Source organism: Felis catus, chromosome A3 (assembly GCF_018350175.1).
Source record: "Felis catus isolate Fca126 chromosome A3, F.catus_Fca126_mat1.0, whole genome shotgun sequence".
In the NCBI taxonomy this organism is placed as follows: Eukaryota; Metazoa; Chordata; class Mammalia; order Carnivora; family Felidae; genus Felis; species Felis catus.
Genome location: NC_058370.1, coordinates 48,875,436 through 48,897,487, shown reverse-complemented (window position 1 = coordinate 48,897,487; position 22,052 = coordinate 48,875,436). Strand labels below are relative to the sequence as shown.

At 37.3% G+C, this 22,052-nt stretch overlaps 1 non-coding gene across 1 annotated transcript; it reads right to left on the bottom strand.

Moving 5' to 3' along the window:
* Window positions 1–248: 248 nt before the first annotated feature.
* On the bottom strand, window positions 249–352 carry LOC111559943. The gene has a single exon (XR_002741408.1). It is a non-coding gene; the product is annotated as a U6 spliceosomal RNA (small nuclear RNA).
* Between the last annotated feature and the right edge of the window lie 21,700 nt (window positions 353–22,052).

The following is a 22,052-nucleotide window of genomic DNA, read 5'->3' as shown; positions in this document are numbered from 1 at the left end:
ACAATCTCATATAGATTAAAAAAGATAAGAAGAAAAAGAATAAGAAGAGAAGATGGAAGAGGAGGAGGAGAAGAAGGAGAAGAAAAAGTTTATTTACTTGTGATGAAAACTTTTAGGATCTACTTCCTAGAAACTTTCAAGTACACCATACACCAGTGTTAATTCTAGTCCTCATGTTGTACATTACATTTATGATACTTATTTATCTAATAATTGGAAGCTTATACCTTTTGTTAGTTGGAACCAGTGAAAATATGGAACACTTCATAAATTTGTCAGTCATTCATGCATAAGGCCAACGGTACTCTTCTCTGTATTGTTCCAACTTTTAGTGTATATACTGCTAAAACAAACACTTATTTCTTTTTTCTTTTTGAAAATTTTGAGAATTCTTTATTCTGAAACAGCAACATATACCTTCTCAAATATATAGTTTGTAAATTTTTTTACCCTCAGCTTTGGCTTCTTTTGTTTTAACAGTATCTTTATAAAGTAGATGGTTTTAAATTGATAAAATTTTATTACCAATTTTTCCCTTTTATGTATTGGACTTTTGGGATCATAATCTAAGAAATTTTACCAAACATGCAGTCACAGAGATTTTGTAAGTTTTCTTCTACGTGTTTTCTCACTTTAGGTTTTATAGGTCCACAATACATTTTGAGTTAATTTTTGTACAGTGTACTGTACTTTGTGTAGTGCAAAGTATAGGTCAATGTTTATTTTGTACTTGAATGTTTAACTGTTACAGCAACTTTTGTTGAACAGACTGTCTTTCCCCACTGAATTATCTTTGTACTTTGTCGAAGATCAGTTGTCCATAGATACGTATGTAAATCTATTTCTGGGCTCTCAAACTCCATTGATCTTTGTGTCTGTTCCTTCATCAAAACCCATTATAGCTTTACAGTAAGTATTGAAATTGGATACTGTGAGTCCTCCACTTTGTTCTTCATTTCCAAAATTGAGCTATTTTAGTTCTTTTAAATTTCTAAGCAAGTTTTAGAATTTGTCACTACCTAAAAAAAAAAAAAAAGAAAAGAAAAAAAAAGTATCCTACAGGGATTTTCTTTTTTTTTTTTAATATCAAATTTATTGTCAAATTGGTTTCCATACAACACCCAGGGCTCATCCCAAAAGTTGCCCTTAGCAATACCCATCACCCACCCTCCCAACCTTCCCACCCCCATGTACCCGCAGTTTGTTCTCAGTTTTTAAGAGTTTCTTATGCTTTGGCTCTTTCCCTCTCTAACTTTTTTTTTTTTTCCTTCTGCTCCCCCATGGTCTTCTATTAAGATTCTCAGGATCTACATAAGAGTGAAAACATATGGTATCTGTCTTTCTCTATATGACTTATTTCACTTAGCATAACACTCTCTAGTCCCATCCACGTTGCTACAAAAGGCCAGATTTCATTCTTTCTCATTGCCATGTAGTATTCCATTGTGTGTATAAACCACAACTTTTTTATCCATTCATCATGTGATGGATATTTAGGCTCTTTCCATAATTTGGCTATTGTTGAGAGTGCTGCTATAAACATTGGGGTACAAGTGCCCCTATGCATCAGCACTCCTGTATCCCTTGGACAAATCCTAGCAGTGCTATTGTTGGGTCATAGGGTAGATCTATTTTTAATTTTTTGAGGAACCTCCACACTGTTACCGAGAGTGACTGAACCAGTTTGCATTCCCACCAACAGTGCAAGAGGGTTCCCGTTTCTCCACATCCTCTCCAGCATCTATAGTCTCCTGATGTGTTCATTTTAGCCACTTTGACTGGCGTGAGATGATATCTGAGTGTGGTTTTGATTTGTATTTCCTTGATGAGGAGTGACATTGAGCATCTTTCCAAGTGCCTGTTGGACATCTGGATGTCTTCTTTAGAGAAGTGTCTATTCATGTCTTCTGCCCATTTCTTCACTGGATTGTTTTTTGGGTGTGGAGTTTGATGAGCTCTTTATAGATTTTGAATACTAGCCCTTTGTCTGATATGTCATTTGCAAATATCTTTTCCATTCCGTCGGTTGCCTTATACTTTTATTGATTGTTTCCTTTGCTGTGCAGAAGCTTTTTATCTTCATGAGGTTCCAATAGTTCATTTTTGCTTTTAATTTCCTTGCCTTTGGGTATGCGTCAAGTAAGAAATTGCTGTGGCTGAGGTCAGAGAGGTCTTTTCCTGCTTTCTCCTCTGGGTTTTGATGGTTTCCGGTCTCACATTCAGGTCCTTTATCCATTTTGAATTTAGTTTTGTGAAAGGTGTAAGAAAGTGGTCTAGTTTCAACCTTCTGCATGTTGCTGTCCAGCTTTCCCAGCACCATATATAAAGAGACCGTCTTTTTTCCATTGGATATTCTTTCCTGCTTTGTCAAAGATGAGTTGGCCATACTCTTGTGTATCTAATTCTGGGGTCTCTATTCTATTCCATTGGTCTATGTGTCTGTTTTTGTGCCCATACCATGCTGTCTTGATGATTACAGCTTTGTAGTAGAGGCTAAAGTCTAGGATTGTGATGCCTCCTGCTTTGGTCTTCTTCTTCAAAATTACTTTGGCTATTCGGGACCTTTTGTGGTTCCATACAAATTTTAGGATGGCTTGTTCTAGCTTTGAGAAGAATGCTGGTGCAATTTTCATGGGGATTGCATGGAATGTGTAGATAGCTTTGGGTAGTATTGACTTTTGACAATATTTATTCTTCCAACCCATGAGCATGGAATGTTTTTCCACTTCTTTATATCTTCTTCAATTTCCTTCATAAGCTTTCTATAGTTTTCAGCATACAGATCTTTTACATCTTTGGTTAGATTTATTCCTAGGTATTTTATGCTTCTTGGTGCAATTGTGAATGGGATCAGTTTCTTTATTTGTCTTTCTGTTGCTTCATTATTAGTGTATAAGAATGCAACTGATTTCTGTACATTGATTTTGTATCCTGCGACTTTGCTCAATTCATGTATCAGTTCTAGTAGACTTTTGGTGGAGTCTATTGGATTTTCCATATATAATATCATGTCATCTGCAAAAAGTGAAAGCTTGACTTCATTTTGCCAATTTGGATGCCTTTGATTTCCTTTTTTTGTCTGATTGCTGATGCTAGCACTTCCAACACTATGTTAGACAACAGCATGAGAGTGGACATCCCTGTCGTGTTCCTGATGTCAGGGAGAAAGCTCTCAGTTTTTCCCCATTGAGGATGATATTAGCTGTGGGCTTTTAATAAATGGCTTTTATGATATTTACGTATGTTCCTTCTATCCTGAATTTCTTGAGAGTTTTTATTAAGATAGGATGCTGAATTTTGTCAAATGCTTTTTCTGTATCGATTGACAGGATCATATGGTTCTTATCTTTTCTTTTATTATTGTGATGTATCACATTGATTGATTTTCTAATGTTGAACCAGCCCTGCAGCCCAGGAATGAATCCCACTTGATCATGGTGAATAATTCTTTTTTATATGCTGTTTAATTCGATTTTCTAGTATCTTATTGAGAATTTTTGCATCCATATTCATCAGGGATACTGACTGGCCTGTAGTTCTCTCTTTTTTCTGGGTCTCTGTCTGGTTTAGGAATCAAAGTAATTCTGGCTTCATAGAATGAGTCTTGAAGTTTTCCTTCCCTTTTTATTTTTTGGAATAGTTTGTGAAGGATAGGTATTATTTCCACTTTATATGTCTGGTAGAATTCCCCAGGGAAGCCAACTGGTCCTGGACTTTTATTTGTTGGGAGATTTTTGATAACTGAATCAATTTCTTCGCTGGTTATGGGTCTGTTAAAGCTTTCTATTTCTTCCTGTTTGAGTTTTGGAAGTGTGTGGGTGTTTAGGAATTTTTCCAATTCTTCCAGGTTGTCCAGTTTGTTGGCATATAATTTTTCACAGTATTCCCTGATAATTGCTTGTATTTCTGAGGGATTGGTTGTAATAATTCCATTTTCATTCATGATTTTATATATTTGGGCCATCTCACTTTTCTTTTTGAGAAGCCTGGCTAGAGGTTTATCAATTTTGTTTATTGTTTCAAAAAACGATCTCTTCGTTTCATTGATCTGCTCTACAGTTTTTTTTTTTTTTTAGATTCTATATTGTTTATTTCTGCTCTGATGTTTATTATTCTCTTTTCTGCTGGGTTTACTCTGTCTTTCCCTCTCTGCTTGTGTTTCCTTTAGGTGTGCTGTTAGCTTTTGCTTTGGGGATTTTTCTTGTTTCTTGAGGTAGGCCTGTATTGCAATATATTTTCCTCTCAGGACTGTCTTTGCTGAATCCTGGTGTTTGGATTGTTGTCTTTTCATTTTCATTTGTTTCCATATATTTTTAAATTTCTTCTCTAATTGTCTGGTTGACCCATTCATTCTTTAGTAGGGTGTTATTTAACCTCCATGCTTTTGGAGGTTTTCCAGACTTTTTCCTGTGGTTGTTTTCAAGCTTCATAGCATTCTTGTCTGAAAGTATGCATGGTATGATCTCAGTTCTTGTATACTTATGAAGGGCTGTTTTGTGACCCCGTATGTGATCTATCTTGGAGAATGTTCCATGTGCACTTGAAAAGAAAGTATATTCTGTTGCTTTGGGATGCAGAGTTCTAAATATATCCGTCAAGTCCATCTTGTCTGATGTATCACTCAGAGTCATTGTTTCTTTATTGACCGTGTGTCTAGATGATCTATCCATTGTTGTAAGTGGAGTATTAATGTCCCCTGCAATTACCACATTCTTATCAATAAGGTTGCTTATGTTTGTGAGTAATTGCTTTATATATTTGGGGGCTTCTGTATTCAGTGCATAGACATTTATAATTTTTATCTCTTCCTGATGGATAGACCCTGTAATTATTATATAATGTCCTTCTTCATCTCTTGTTATAGCCTTCAACTTAAAGTCTAGTTTGTCTGATATAAGTATGGCTACTCCAGCTTTCTTTTGACTTCCTGTAGCATGATAGATAGTTCTCCATCCCCTCACTTTCCATCTGAATATGTCCTCAGGTCTAAAATGAGTCTTTTGTAGACAGCAAAGTGATGGGTCTTGTTTTTTTATCCATTCTGATACCCTATGTCTTTTGGTTGGAGCATTTAGTCCATTTACATTCAGTGTTATGATAGAAAGATGTGGGTTTAGAGTCATTGTGATGTCTGTAGGTTTCATGCTTGTAGTGATGTCTCTGGTACTTTATCTCACAGGATCCCTCTTAGGATCTCTTGTAGGGCTGGTTTAGTGGTGATGAATTCCTTCAGTTTTTGTTTGTTTGGGAAGACCTTTATCTCTCCTTCTATTCTAAATGACAGACTTGCTGGATAAAGGATCCTTGGCTGCATATTTTTTTCTGTTCATCACATTGAAGATTTCCTGCCATTCCTTTCTGGCCTGCCAAGTTTCAGTAGATATGTCTGGATTGCATTGAATCTATAGATGAGCTTGCAGAGAATTTGACCAGTCAAAAACATTGATACTTCCAAACCATGAAGTGATTTGTAGTTTTCAGCACACAGAGATTGTACGTATTTGGTTGAATTTATACTTAAATATTTTATGTTTTTGGTTGCATTATAAATAGTATTGATTTTTAAATTAAAATTTGGCAATTGTTCATTGCCAATACAAAGAAATATGATTTATTTTTGATTATTTACCTTGTATCTTCTTCCTTGTTAAATTTACTCATTAGATTAAACTTTTCTATCCCTTGGGATTTTAATTTCTTCTTTACCAATATATAAACCTTTTATTTCCTTTTTTTCCCCTTACCTTAGTGTATAAGCTAAGACTTCTAATGTGTGTTTGAATAGGGATGGTGAGAACATCATTTTAAGGAGAAAATATTAATTCCTTCTTTTATCACTGATTTTGATGTTTCCTGTAGATATTAATTTTTTAAAGATACCTTTATTGGGTTAACTAAGTTTCATTTAATTTTAGTTTACTGAGAGTTTTTAATAATAAATGGGTGTCAAACTTTGCTTTTCCTATATCTATTGAAATGATCATAAGTTTTGTCTTTAGTCTCTTGATACAATAATTTATACAGATTCATTTCCAAAGTTGACCCAATGTTGCATTCTGGGGGCCAACTCTGGTTATAATGCACTGCTCCTTTTCTGTGTTGCTGAATTTGATTTGCTACTACTACTATTACTACTAGTACTGTTATTATTACAATAATTAATTTTTGAGATTTTTTTGTGTCTCCTGTTATGATAGGTATGGTAATATCTTATATGATTTTGATTTCAGCATAATGCTAGACTCATAGAATAATTAGGAAAGTATTCCCTCTCTTCTGGTTTTTAGAACATTTTGTGTCAATTTAGTATCATTTATTCCTTAAATACTTGACCTAATTTGCCAGTATAGCCTTCCTGGGCCTGGAATTTTCCTTGTTAGAAGGGTTTTAATAAAACTTCAATTTCTTTAATAGAGGTAGAGCTATTCAGATCACCTATTTTTTTTTCTTGAGCGAGATTTGGTAGTTTGTATCTCTGAAGGGATTTTTTATTTTATATATATTTTCACATTTACTACATGATGAAAAACATTCTCTTATTAACATTTTAATGTCTTCAGAGCATACTTCATTCCAGCTGTTCACAATTTGTATATATTTCCTATTCAGCATGACTAGAAGCTGATCAATTTTAAGTCTTTTTGAAGAACCTGTTCTTGTTATTAATTTTTATCTATTTTTTTAATTTTAAATTTCAATGATTTCTGCTCTTACTGTTAGTTTTTTACCTCCCTCTGTTTGCTTTGGTTTTAATTTTCTCTCTTTCCCCTTATTTTCTTAAGGTGCAATCTTAGTTCATTGATTGGAAACCTCTCTTCTCTTTTTAATGTAAACATTAATGTCATAAATTTCTGTCTATGCTCTGCTTCAGCAGCATCTCACAGTTTTTGATAATATTGTATTTTCAATTTTATTTGATTTAAAGAATTTTCTAATATCCTTGATAATTTTCTCTTTGACCCTTTCATTATTTAATGCATGTTTTAAAGATGTGTAGTATTGGGGTATTTTCCGTCTCTCCTTCTATGAGAGATGGTCCCAATATTGATACAGTTTTTGAAATCTTTGCTGTCCTGCCTTGCGTTTGTCTATTCTGGACGTGTGTCACTCAAGAGTCGAAATGAGCAAACCTGTATAAGGGATTTTCCAAATTATAGAGTCAGTCTCCATAATGTATACAAACTGACAGTTTGAATGTTTCATTCAGAAAGAACCAAAACTGTTCTTGAAAATGGAACAGTGGTGTTTTTTTTCTCAAATTTTTGCATGTGGAAGAGTTCCCTGCAGAGACTGCTAAAAGATAGGTTGTGGAGCTTCAGATTTTGATTAACTAGGGTTAACATGGGCCCTAAGAACTTGTACGTCTAACAAGTTCCTCTGTGAGGCTGCTATTGCAGGTGGTGGGCCACAGTTTGAGTAATGCTAGTACAGAAGGCTTCTCATGATCTGGCCTCTGCCAGAGATGTACAGCTTTATCCTTCTCATCCCATTCTGAAGTTCAGTCCTATCAAACCATTTGTGCCCTGGACTGAATTGTCCTTTATCACCATGTCTGCTTGCCCCATTCTTATCTCTAGAGCTGCTTATCTTTTAGGGGGCAGGCAGGAATCCATGAACATGATTAAGTATGTGACATACACATCTAGAGTACTGTCCCCTTGAAGCCAAGTACCTGCAGAAAGAAGCAGTAATCATTTTCTAAGTTTATTTATTTGGGGAGGGGGGCGGAGGCACAGAGAGAGGGAGAGAAAGAGAAAATCCCACGCTGGCTCTGCACTGTCAGTGTAGTGCCTGTTGGGGGGGTTTGAATTCACAAACCGTGAGATCATGACCTGAGCTTAAATCAAGAGTCAGACGCTTAACTGACTGAGCCATTCAGGCACCCCTAAAGAAGCACTAATCATTTTTGTAGTCATTGCTCATGCTTTTATCCTGTTAGAGACTTCACTGCTGCAATCATGCGTCTTCTTCCTCACTGGATCACTCCTGCCATGTATGTATCATTCCTGTCACACAATGGTCACTGAAGGCAGTAATGGTATGGGATGCTGCTGGTAACTTAGGAAGTTGTCCCTAGGACCTTCCTTCTCAATTGAGGATGGGGCTTCTGACAGCAACTGGTCTTGGTTTTCAGTGACACATTGACTTCTGTATTTTCTGATTTTTATTATTAATTTCTCTCTAAGTCAAACGTAAACCAAACACACAGTTTCTTGGAGATAGTACTTCATAATGATTAACCATTCTTATGTTTAAAGGAGAAAACTCATTTTGTGATTAACTTAATGATTTTTTAATCTGTGGGACTGTGGGCATGCTACTTAACCCTTCTGTGTCTCTGCTTTATCATCATTAAAATGATTAAGAGTGACATAAGTGATAAAATGACATAAGTGATTAAATGATTAAAATGACATAAGAGTAACTATGCTTCAGGATTAAATGAGCTAATTGTGATAAGATGACCAGCACAGAATGAGATTTCACTAATTTTTCTGTATTATGGTTAATGCCACTATTGTTTCCATATTTGTATATACATTATGACTTTAGCTTACAGTTTTGAGGATCCACCCACCAAAGTTTTATAAGCATGGACAGAGGGGATACTACATATTGAAAATAACAATTTCCTGCAGAAAAGTAGAAAGATAGTTGATATTCAAGAGGATCTAACCAAAATCAGGGCCTTTCAGAGCTACTCACTCACTCATGCCTAGGAGTAAACAATGTTTAGAGTTTGATCTTCTTTGATAATTCCTGATACTGAGAGATGTTGGAATACCCATAAAGGCCCCAGAAACTGTGGTCTTTATACATGAGTCATTTCTATTGAAGAGGCAGTAATATCATGGAGATAATGTGGGGTCCTGTCCTCTCTCTGGCATTGACAGTATAGCCTTGAATACCTGTCCCATGAGGAGATGTGGTTGGAGAGCATCTCATGTCCTTAGTCTCAAAAAAAAAGCCACATTTCATGGAATAACTTTGATCCTAAACACTTTAGCTGGAAATATACCAAGATACACTCAGGCTAAAGTTGACACACATTTGATTAGTGGGACCTGAGCCATTATTCGCTTTGCACACATAATAACTACTAAGAGCATCAACAGTTGGACAAGATTATGCCAGTTTCTTCCAAACAGATGTTTAATTATTAGAATTAAGTATTTAGAAACTTGGTAACAAATATTTGGAAACAAGAGTTTGTAATTCCATTTCTTCTTCAAGCATGATCCATGAAGATTTTAGAAAAGAAGCTTATTATCTTTGATTTCTGCAAAAAAATTATAAGATAAATGGCACATTAGCTACATCGTGCTTGATCTACACTCTACTGCCTCCCTTAGTGGATTTTGCAGATTAACGAGGTGATGTTCTTTAAAGATGACAAAGTCCCATGCATTAACAATGCAACCAAAATGCAGATTTTTCAAATCGGTCTTGAAGGAGGTTGTGAAGAATAATATATGAGAGCCATGTTGGCAATAGAAATACAATGTAAGCTACATACTTACCTAAGTTTTCTAGTAGCTACATTAAAAGAAGTAAAAGAAAAGTGAAATTAATTTTAATATTTTACTTAACATGAATATTCCAAATTATATTACTTCAACATGTAATCAGTGTGCAAATATTAATGAATTATTTGCACCCTTTTTTCATATTGAGTCTTCAAAATTCAACTTACATTTTACATTTGAGGTACACCTGATTGTGGACTCCTTACATTTCAAGAGCTTGATAATTGTGTGTGGCTACTGTATTGGACAGTGCAGCTTTTAATCCTCAAAAATTTTTAAGTTTCAGTTAGTTGACATACAGTGCTATATTAGTTTCAGGTATATAATATAGTGATTCCACACTTCTATACATTACTCAGGTTCATCATGATAAGTGCACTTTTTAATCCCCATCACCTATTTCACCCATGCCCTTCTCCACCTCCCTTCTGGTTACCATCAGTTTGCTCTCCATAGTTGAGTGTGTTTCTTGGTTTGTTTGTCTCTCTCTCTTTTATTCCCATTGCTTGCTTGTTTCATCTCTTAAATTCAACATATGAGTGAAATCATATGGTATTTGTCTTTCTCTGACTTATTTTGCTTAGATTAATACTCTAGCTCCATCCATGTCATTGCAAATGGCAAGATTTCATTCTCTTCTAATGGAGAAGATGCATGCACCCCTATGCTTACCACAGCATTGTTTACAATACTTAAGATACGGAAGCCACCCAAGTATCCATTGATAGACGAATGGATAAAGAAGGTATGGTGTATATACACAACAGAATATTATTCAGTCATAAAGAAGAATGGACAGGGCAATTTTACAGGAGAGAAAAATAAATCAAATCTTTTTGTTCCTTTTCTAGTCATTTCCTGGTTTGTTGTGTGTTTGCAATGGGTTCTCTAGAAACATACAGGTCTGTATGACTTTGCTTTCTTCTCTGCCCTTCTGGAGCATTCTGTCTACCATCCCCTCCAACCTCTTGTTACTCTGGCAAGTTCCTATTCTTCCTTCAAAGTCCTAATAAAGTATCTAAGTCAATATCCCTGGAAAGTTTTACACCCTGGCTTCCAGACATAATTAATTTGTTTTTTTGTTTGTGTACTTAACATACTTGTATTATTTACACTTATTTGTTTTCATGTTTTTCTCTTTACTTCAAGTGTCTTGAAAGCTTGAACTGTGTATCCTTCATGCTTATGTCCCAATGAATATAAATGCTAACATACAGTAGATGCTGAATAAATGGCTCTGAGATAGTAATTTTAAACTCAGGTCTAGGGAAGCTTCTAAAGGCTTCCTCTGTCCCTCTGTCCCTCTGTCCCTCTGTCCCTCATGTACTCTGTTTACAAAGAATACTGGGAAAGCTAAATTAGATGCCGACTGCACCCAATGTAACATGAGTGTACTGATACATATTAATAATTATTTTAAGTTTACTTATAATTTATTTTGAAAGAGGGAGAGGACTGATGGGCAGAGTGAGAGGGAGAGAGAGAGAATCCTTGAGCCCTATGCAGGGCTCAAACTAATGGACCATGAGATCATGACCTGAGCCAAAGTCAGACGCTTAACCAACTGAGTTCCTCAATAATTATTAATGAAATATTAATATATCTTTGTTTCTTACTTATTATCTTTATCTTCTTAAATATTCCTGCTCAGTGATCAAGTACAAAACAACATGAATTTGGCTGAAATGAAATGCAGTTCTCAGAAAGTATAAGCAGATTCTGTCAAAAAGAAGAAAGGATAAGCGTGTATAAGACATCATCTTATTTTGAATATGGAATAAGTAGGGAAAGGGGATGTGATAAATAATGGAGTTAACATAGAATATTATAAAGGTTCTAGCCTCATTCTGGGTAGGAGGTTCACAGGTTTTATTAGCTACTTATAACTAACAGTTCATTGAATAAATAAATACAAAATAGAGAATGTGAAGATAACCTATACCCAAGTCCATTGACAATGGTACTCGTAGTGATGGCATATTTGCTTTGCTATGCTTTTCCACACTGATGACAGCCTGTGGGTGAGTCACATCCTATCCTTCTATTTGATGAGCTCTACCTATACCATGCTGCTTTTCTTCCAATTAAAGTATTTTTTTTCTGTTTATTCACTGTTTTCTTGCTGTTTTCTATCTTTCCATTACCATTTCTTCTACATTTTTTCACAATTCTTATACATGATTTATCCAATTGTAAACTTCTTAGGTCTTTTAAAATGTTAGATATTAATAAATCTTTGCATGAGCCTTGTATTGGTGCATAAACACTCCAACATTTGGCCACTGGACATTGTCTCATCTCTCAGAGCTCTGTGGGTTGGTTGGGTGTAGCTGGGCAGTTTTGTTAGGGTCTGTCATTTTCTTATGGGAAGATGGTGGCTGGGGTCCCAGTCCTCTGTCAGTTTGGCTGAGCTGGACATCTAAGGGTGCTGGAGGTGATGCTGGCTGTCAGCTAAGGGCATTTAACCAAAATGTACCTGAGCCTTTTTCACCTATCTTGGGATTCTCATAGCGTGGTGGTGGGGCCTAAGAGCAGAAGTTGCATGTCTTCTTATGACATAGACTCAGAAAATCCAGAATGTTACTTTTGCTGTTCTCTATTGGCCAAGGGAGTCACCAAGGCCAGCTACACAAGGAGCAGCTACACAAAGAGCAATGAGCAGGGATTACACCGCTCATTAGGAAGAGCAGCTGAGACTTTGATCTACCACATTTTGATCTACCACACTCTTTTTATATATGTTTTTAAGCACTAGATTTGCTCTTTACAGAAATTCTAAGCTTAATTTAAAAGATTAGAATAAATTCTCAGAAATATATGTAGTTCTAAGGAAAAGTCACTGCATATTCATCACATTTAAAATTTAACATGTTTTGTTTTCAGATCATCACTGGACACTTGTAACCATTGAACAAGTATTTAATTGGAAATTCTGTCCAACCTGGAGGAATATCTGTATATAGATTGTACATGTAGTGATGAAATGGCTGAAAAATATGACCATAATGCATTTTGTTATTTTTTCCATGGGTCTTTTCTTAAAATATAATTTATTGTCAAACTGGCTAACATACAGTGTGTAGTGTGCTCTTGGTTTTGTGGGTAGATTCCCATGGTTCATTGCTTACATAAAACACCCAGTGCTCATCCCAACAAGTGCCCTCCTCATCTATTTTCCCTTCTCTCCCTCCCATCAACCCTCAGATTGTTCTCTGTATTTAAGAGTCTCTTATGGTTTGTGTCCCTCCCTCTCTGTTTGTAACAATTTTTTCCCCTTCCCTTCTCCCATGGTCTTCTGTTAAGTTTCTCAAGATCCACATATGAGTGAAAACATAATACCTGTCTTTCTCTAACAGACTTATTTAACTCAGCATAATACCTTCCAGTTCCATTCACGTTGCTTCAAACGGCATGCTTTCATTCTGTCTCATTGCCAAGTAGTACCTATAATGCATTTTAAAGTCAAATCCAAAATAACTGTTGGGTTATTTTGTTATTTTTATTTAATTTTATTTAGTTTTTATTCTGTTTTCCTTCATGCTTTTGTATAAGTGAGTCTGGCTCCATCTACAGACTTCATTATGACCACTTCATGGTCACTAAATATACATACTTCTGCTTTTTCTTCAAGAATGTTATCAGTATCTACTCCTTGTGGCAGATTATTTTTCTAAAACGGATGCAACAATATTTCCTATCCCACATGTTTTTTTCCCTTTTTAAAAATAAACTTTATTTTAGAACAATTTTAGACGATTTATAAAAATATTATCAAGATAGTGCAGAAGATTTTCATATAACCCATACCTCATCTCCCTATTATTAGCATATTACATTAGTATGATATATTTATCATAATTAATGAACAAATATTGATACATTAGTATCCATACATTTATCTAATATACATTTCCTGTTTTGGGATCTCATCAACTTTGTCCTCATGACTCCTCAGCCTCCTCTGGGCTGTGACACTCACATGCCGCTGACATTTCTCCCATTAAGAAGTGGTCTCTGTTTCCTCCCATGAGTCTGGATGACTTATGGCTTAGCATGAGGGGTACTATGTGACTTTGGATGGTAGCCCATATAAGGCAGACCTTCTTCCTTAGGATGCTTGCTCTCAGAACCCAGAGCACTCTGAGGAAACCCAAATTGGTTCATATGGAGAGGTCAAATGAACAGGGCAAATATAATTATCTCTGCTAATAACCCAGCTGTGGTTCCAGCCAATATCAAAAATCAACCACTGGATATGTCTCTAGCAATGCCTCCAGATAATTTCAGTTCCAACTATTGAGTCACTATATATGTCAAATCTTCAGCTGAGGGTCTAGACTTCATGGCACAGAGAAAAGCCAACCTCAGTGTGCCCTGTCCGACTCCTAACACAGAATCCAGAAGAATAATACAATGATTGTCTTATGACACAAGTTTGGGTTGTTATATGGCCATGGTAACTAGAACACTTGAAATTCACAAATTGTTTTAAATCCTGATTTCATGCTGTAAATGGGAAACAGTGGCCAGGAGGGAACAGGATATTTCCTCAGGAACAACTGGAAGTAGCAGGAGTCATTAGTCATATTATTTCTTATTTATTGTAAGAATGAATAAATGTTTATCAAGTGCCTATCATGTGCCAGGCACTGTTATCAGTGAGGAAAACATCAATGAAGAAAATGAAGATCCCTTCTTTTACTGAGCTGCTATTTAAACAGAAGAAGACAGACACAAACAACAAATATCATAAATAAGTAAATGCATAGGAGTTTGAAGGTGTTAAATGTAATTAAGAAAAGGAAAAAGAAAGCTTGCCACAGGGCTAAGGGACAAGAGTGCTGTGGGCTTCTCACAACATTAAACAGGAAGGTCATAATAGGTCTGATTGACATATATGAGCAAAGACTCAAGGGGACCACCAGGCTAAAGTCACCCAGAAAGCAGAGACTGAGACGAAGATCAAGTATAAGGTCGGGATAGTAGAGAGAGAGAGAGAGAGAGAAAGAGAGGAGAAGTGGAGATAAGAGGCGAGCAAAACCATGTGATGAGGTGAGTTATGGAGTAGGCTGTCTTCCTAACAATCCACAGAGAAGTGGAAGATTACTTGGCAGAGTGTTCACTCAGGAATGAACAAATATCCTCAGGGGGCTCACAGGATGGGCTTCACTTTACTGAGGATTCCCCATCTTATGCTACCTCCCAGTGGCCCTGGGGCCTTTAGATTCCATCATTCTTCTGGCCACTCAGGAATCCAGCCCAACAGTTTGCCATTTATCTGATCCTGAGCCAGAGGCACACAGCCTTTCTCTCTTGCTAGCCTGGACTAGCAACTCACATTGAGCCTTTCTTTTGAGTCTGGGCCATCAGTGCACAGTGTACCTTACACTTGAGCTTGGACTAGCAGTGCTTAGTATGCCTTTTATCCAAATGCATATGTGGCCAGGCAGCTAAGGGAAGTTTGACCTTGGGCTGAGGCTGTGGGCCTGGGAATGCAGCTGCGATTCCTGCTTTGCAGAGCCTGGAAAGGGCTCAGCAAAGGTTGCAGCGTCAGGATCAATGTCCTGACTATGGTACCTTAGAAAGAAAGTGGAAATGCAGGAAGTCTGAATAGGGCTGCAGGTACTATGCATTTCCAGAGCTGAGGGAGTTTGCCATGTAGAAATCTAGGGCAAGGGTGCTCTGGATATACAGGTTGTTTGAGAATAAACCAACCTGGCTTGGACATGGGAGCAAGAGGGAAAACAGGAGAGAAAAAGTTTGAGAGGAACAAGGGCCTGGGAGGGGCAGGGCCTGTGGACCTTAGGACTTTGGCCTTTACTCTGAATAAAGCACATGGCACTAGATGGAAGATTTGAGTAGAGGTTTGGAATGGTTGTTTATATTTTGAAAGGATGACTCTGGCTGTTGGGTTATAAATATTCAATGAGGCTGTTTCATAGGAGGTTAAAGAAGCAGAGAGCCTAGGATGTTAGGATAATAAAGAGGAAAAAGGATGATGGCTTAGATAAAGCTGGTGGTATAATGTAGTCCTAGGTGGATTCTCTCTGAAGGTAGAATAGGCAGAATTCCCTAATGGATTGGATATAAGGTGTGAGAGAAAGAAATGAGTTCATGTCTCTTGGCATAACAGGATGGATGCAGTCACTATCACTTTGCAAAGGGAAGGTGGCAAGTGCAGCAGCTTTCTGGGAGCACAGAACTCCTGTTTGAATATGAGTGAGTGAGACATTTAGGTATAGACATTAAGTTCATAATAGGATGCAGGAGTAAAAAAGAGATGCATGATATACTTTCTAATTAAGGGAAACTGAGATTAGACATCCTTATTCCCTGGAGGGCATTCCGCTCTAAGAGGAGGACTTGGGGTGTTGTTCACTTCAGCAGTTGCTGGTGGGAATGGTGTGTCACATGGGCTGATTGAAGACAGCCTGGCAGGCTGTCTAACCACATCACATGTTTTCAATATTTTGGAAATTAAATTGAGCCCCTCTAATTCACCTCGTGAAAATGAACACGTTGAGTATGCCTGGCCTTGTTGTCTCCAGTGGACTAAAGCCTCCCATGAGGGAAGCCATTGGTTACCTGGGACTTAGCAGAGGGTAACAAGACTGATCTGTACTTGTGACTGGCTTCCCCAATTTGAGCTGCCTGACCTTGAGGGAGTTATCCACATCTTCAATGCTTGCATTTCCTCACTTTAAAATGTGTATTTTAATACTCAGATCACAGTATTGTATGAAAAACCAAAAGTTCAGGGCATAGCCAGACACATAGTCAGTGGTTAGTAAATGAAAACTTGTATGATGATGATAGTGGTGGTGGTGGTGGTTCTCAAAGGGTGCACTCTTTTCTGAAGACATTTCCTTCCTAATTTCATAAATTAGGAAGTGGTCTCATTATATGATGTCCTGTGGTGCTTCTGAGTGGGTAGGTTTGCAGTTCTAGGGGATTTTTTCTTGTTGTTGATGAAGCCACTTGATGGGTTTGAGCTGACAATTGTAAATTAGCAGAAATACTTCTGAGGCATCCACTTTCCATATCACTCAGCGAAACAACCTATGACAGCCAAGAGGATGCAATGGAGGAGACTGTATCACTTGGGACTGATATACTGGAAAAACAACACAAAATGTGCACATTGTCAGGACCTCAAGTGCTCAACTGAAGGATCTAGGTAAGTTTACAGCAAGCAGCAGGGCAGTGTGACAATGCATTTTGAGCTCTGGGCCTGGATCTATGCAGGGCTTCTTTCATAACTCTCTCTCATCAAAATCTTCATGGAAGGCACCAATGTACCCATTTTCACTGACTAGGGATCTGAGGCTGAGACCTTCAGTAACATGCCAAGGCCATAGACTGAGTGCAGGGTGGCTAAGACTTGAATCAACCCATGGGTGCAGGTAGTCACCTCTCTGTGCACCTTGCTAAGAGGCTGAGGGATGGAGGTATAGGACATAGTAGAGTGGGGGCCAGGCTGGCATTAGCAGGCAGGAGCTACTCCTCATCTGTGTCCCAGTGCTATTAATTGGAAATGGTCCATGCTACTGAAACTCCAGTGCACCACCTTGAAATGGAAGAAAAGAAGCAATGGGTATTCTGACTAGACAGAGGTCTTCATAGCTGGAAGAAGAGTGGAATTTTGGTTTTTCACTACAGAAAAAAAGCTGTATTTATACATTGGCTTTAAGTTATCACCAGAAGAAACAGTTTCTTAATTTTTAAAAATGTATACCCCTGTGCATTAAAACTTTCTCTTCAGGGGCTAATTTGTCTCATTAACCCTCTTCGGAGTTTTGCAGCATCCAACTGTTTTAAATATTCTCCAGCTCATGGAAATGGGGCATCCTGCAGCTGTAGCCTGCAGCCATCCTATTGAGCTGCACCTCCAACCCTGGCTGAGTCAAGTTGTTTGGAACCTGACCAGTTATGGTGGAGTCCCTGCTGGGGAGGCATGCTAACAACATTTCATTCATCTCATGAGTCTTCCTTTGCTTGGGGCTCCCTGGAAGACAAACTCTTAACAGAAGAGATCATTTTCTTTCAGCTAAGAAAATAAATGCTGATCAGAAACAATCTCATCATATATTGAAAGCCAAGGACTCAACACCTAAGTTGTTTACAATATGCCACAAAACCAACTCAGAACCCTCCCATAAGTACACTTGGAAAGCACATTTTCTACACCACTTTAATGGGAAAAAATAAACCAGTTACATAACTACTTAGAACGTTCACTTAAACGATGGTTTACAGACCTTTTAAGTTAACCTGATAAGATTCTTTTAAGGTTTGGGAAACTGTTTCTTTTTTTCCTTGTAAAATAGCTTTTGGTAACTCACTGCTGGAAAGTTCCATAGGTCCTCACTTTATATAGCCCTTCTATTTCAGTACCTACCCCTTTTAATAAACTTTAAATTTTAGATAGTTTTATATTTGCAAAAATAGAATAGAGTTCTCCTATACCCCTTACCCAATTTTACCATTATGAGTGATTTATATTAGTATGTTAACTTCATTGCAATTGACACATTATTATTAATTAAAGTCCATACTTTATTCAGACTGGCTTAGTTTTTACCTGATGTCCTTTTTTGTTTCCGGATACCATCCAGGATATTTGTATCTCATCATCATGTCTCCTTACACTCCTCTTGGTTGTGGCAGTTTCTCATAATTTACTTGTTTTTGATGACGTTGACTGTTTTGAAGAGTACTACTTTATTTGTAGAATGTCTCTTGGGATTTATCTGTTTCTCTTATTTGGGTTTATGGGCTTTGTTGGGGAGAACCACAGAGGTGAATTGCCACTCTTATGGCATCATATTCAAAGTATATGCCATCCCAGATAATCCATTTTTCTTGCCTTTTCCAACTTTCAGAGGCTGCCTGTACTCCTTGGTTTATGGTCCTCTTCCATCTTCAAAGTCCCCAGTGGCTGATGGAGACTTTCTCACATTGTGTCACTGTGACAGCTACTCTTCCCCCTTCTGTATATCTCTTCTATTTATAAGGAATCTTGTCATTACTTTGGGCCCAGTTGGATAATACAGGGCAATCTTTTTATCTGAAGATTAGCAAATTTAGTTCCACCTGCAACTTTAATTGTCCCTAGTCATGCAATTCAACATATTCACATTTTCCTGGCATTAAAATATGGACATTGAGGAGCCATTAATCTGCCTACACAAAAGCCAAAATCTGAGTGCTACATGTGCTTATTACTGCTGAAGTAGAATTGTTTGTAGCTCCTCTCAGCAGACGTGGCAAGGAAATATATGCATTTTTTTCAACCCATCTATACACACACATACACACACACATGTCCATCTGTATCTATACTAAGCCCCTTTGTTATAACCTTCCACTACAACAATGATAAGATTGGTTCCTACTATCTGCCATCATTTTACTTAATTATTCAATTACAACATATATGGATAATTTGTCTATATGAACCTGTATACAAATCAACTTCATCAATTACAGTATAATTTGTATGTGTGGTTCCTTTTGTGTTTAGGCTTACAGATTATCTTCATTTCTAATTTTACTTGAGTCAACATTTTTAAGCCCACCACTTTCAGGGAGGTTATTTCATATATTTGTAATACAGCTTTTGTTTATTTCTTTTCTTTTCTCTTTCTTTCTTTCTTTCTTTCTTTCTTTCTTTCTTTCTTTTTCTTTCTTCTTTCTTTCTTTCTTTTTTTTTTTAATTTTTGGTCACAGCCTGAATTCCATTCTGGGATTCCCAGCCACTTTGAATATAAAAAACTTAAGTGGGACATAGTATGGGGGACCAGAGCACAAGGGTCCACAAGGGTAGGGGCAGGCAATCAGTAAAAATAATCCAACAGCTCAGAAAATACCCTGGAAAAGAATGTTTAGCATCATCTTGACTGTTCACTACATTCCTAACCATCTTTTATTTCATTTCATTTCATTTCATTTCATTTCATTTCATTTCATTATTTCATTTCAATTTCATTATTCTTATGGTTTCAGGAGTAAAATTTAGTGATTCATCATATATATATAACACCCATTGCTCATCCCAGCAAGTGCCCTCCTTAATGCCCATCACCCATTTAGCCCATCGCCCCACCCAACACCCCATCAGCAACCGTCAGTTTGTTCTCTGTATTGAATAGTCTCTTATGGTTTGCCTCCATCTCTGTTTTTGTATTAGTTTTTCTTCCCTTTCCCTATGTTCATTGGTTTTGTTTCTCAAATTCCACATATGAGTGATATCCTATGATATTTATCTTTCTCTGACTGACTTATTTCACTGACTTATTTCACATACATCTACTTCCATCTAAGGTTGCAAATGGCAATATTTCATTCTTTTTCACCACTAGATAATATTCCATCATGTGTGTGTGTGTGTGTGTGTGTGTGTGTGTGTGTGTATTCCATTCCAAATCTTTATCCATTCATCAGGCAATGGGCATTTGGGCATTTTCCATGATTTGACTATTGTTAATAATGCTGCTATAAACATTGGGGTTCATGTGCCCCTCTGCATCAGAACTTTTGTATCCTTTGGATAAATACCTAGTAGTGCAATGCTGGGTCATAGGGTGGCTCTATTTTTAATTTTTGGGGCACCTCCAAACTGTTTTCCAGAGTGGCTGCACCAGTTTGCATTCCCACCAGCAATGCAAAAGTGTTACCCTTTCTACTCATCCTCGCCAACATTTCAGCCATTCCAACAGGTGTGAGGTGGTATCTCACTGTGGTTTTGATTTGTATTTGATGTTGAGTGATGTTGAGCATCTTTTCATGTTTCTGTTATCCATATGAATGTCTTCTTTGGAAAAATGTCTATTTATGTCTTTTTCCCATTTCTTCACTGGATTATTTGGGTTTTTTTTTTTGGGGTATTGAGTTTGATTAGTTATTTATAGATTTTGGATACTAACTCTTTATCCAATATTCCATTTGCAAATATCTTCTCCCATTCTGTCAGTTGCTTTTATTTTTGTTGATTGTTTCCTTTGCTGTGCAGAAACGTTTTACCTTGATGAGGTCCCAATAGTTCATTTTTGCTTTAGTTTCCTTTGCCTCCAGAGACAGATCAAGTAAGAAGCTGCTGTGGCCTAGGTCAAAAAGGTTGCTGCCTCCTTTTTCTCCTAGGAGTTTGATGCTTTCCTTTCTTACTTTTAGGTCTTTTGTATATTTTGAGTTAATTTTTGTGTATCGTGTAGGAAGGTTTCCAGGTTCATTCTTCTGCATGTCGTTGTCCAGTTTTCCCAACACCACTTGCTAAAGAGACTGTCTTTTATCCATTGGGTATTATTTCCCGCTTTATTGAAATTTAGTTGGTAAGCATTCTATAAAATACAACATTCTTTGCTGGTAAAAACCCCAAGAAAGTAGACATAGAAGAAACATACCTCAAGATCATAAAGGCCATATACAGAAGACCCACAGCTAATATCATCCTCAATGGGGAAAAACTGAGAGCTTTCCCCCTAAGGTTAGGAACATGACAGGGATGTCCACTGTCATTACTCTTGTTCAATATAGTGTTAGAAGTTCTTGCCTCAGTAATCAGACATCCAAATGAAATTAAAAGCACCCAGATTGGTATGGAAGAAGTCTAGTTTTCACTCTTCATGGACAACATGATAGTTTATGTGGAAAACCCAAAAGGCTCCACCAAAAAAACTTCTAGTACTGATACATGAATTCAGCAAAGTTGCCGGTTATAAAATCAATGTACAGAAACCTGTTGCATTTCTATACACCAATAATAAGACAGAGACATCAAAGGATTGATTTTATTTATAACTGCACCCAAAGCCATAAAATGCCAAGAGATAAAAGATATGTACATTGAACTACAGAAAGATTATGAAAGAAATTGAAGAAGACACAAAGAAATGGAAAAAACACAGTCCATGCTCATGAATTGGAAGAACAAATATTGTTAACATGTTGATACTACCCAAAGCAATCTACATACCCAATGCAGTACCTATCAAAATAACACCAGCATTCTTCACAGAGCTAGAACAAACAATTCTAAAATTTATATGGAAGCAGAAAAGACTTTGAATAGCCAAAGCAACCCTGAAAAAGAAAAGCAAAGCTGGAGTCACCAGAATTCCAGACTTCAAGCTGTATTACAAATCTGTAATCATGAAGACAGTGTGGTACTGGCACAAAAACAGACACATAGAGAGGCTTCTGGGAAGATGGTGGTGTAGGAGGACGCTGGGCTCACCGCGTCCTGCTGATCACTTAGATTCCACACACACCTGCCAAAATAACAAGAAAACCACCAGAAGACTAGCAGAACGGATTCTCCAGAGCCAAGCATAGACAAGAGGTCCACAGAAGAGGGTAGGAAGGGCAGAGAGGCCATGCACACTACACGGACTGGCAGGAGAGAGCCGGGGCAGAAGGGCAGCCCACTGGCCAAGCAGAGCCCCCAAGTCTGGCTTGCAAAAGCGGAGGGGCTAGACAGAGTGTGTTCAGAGAGCAAATGTGACTTAACAACTGGAAGGTTATAAGTTA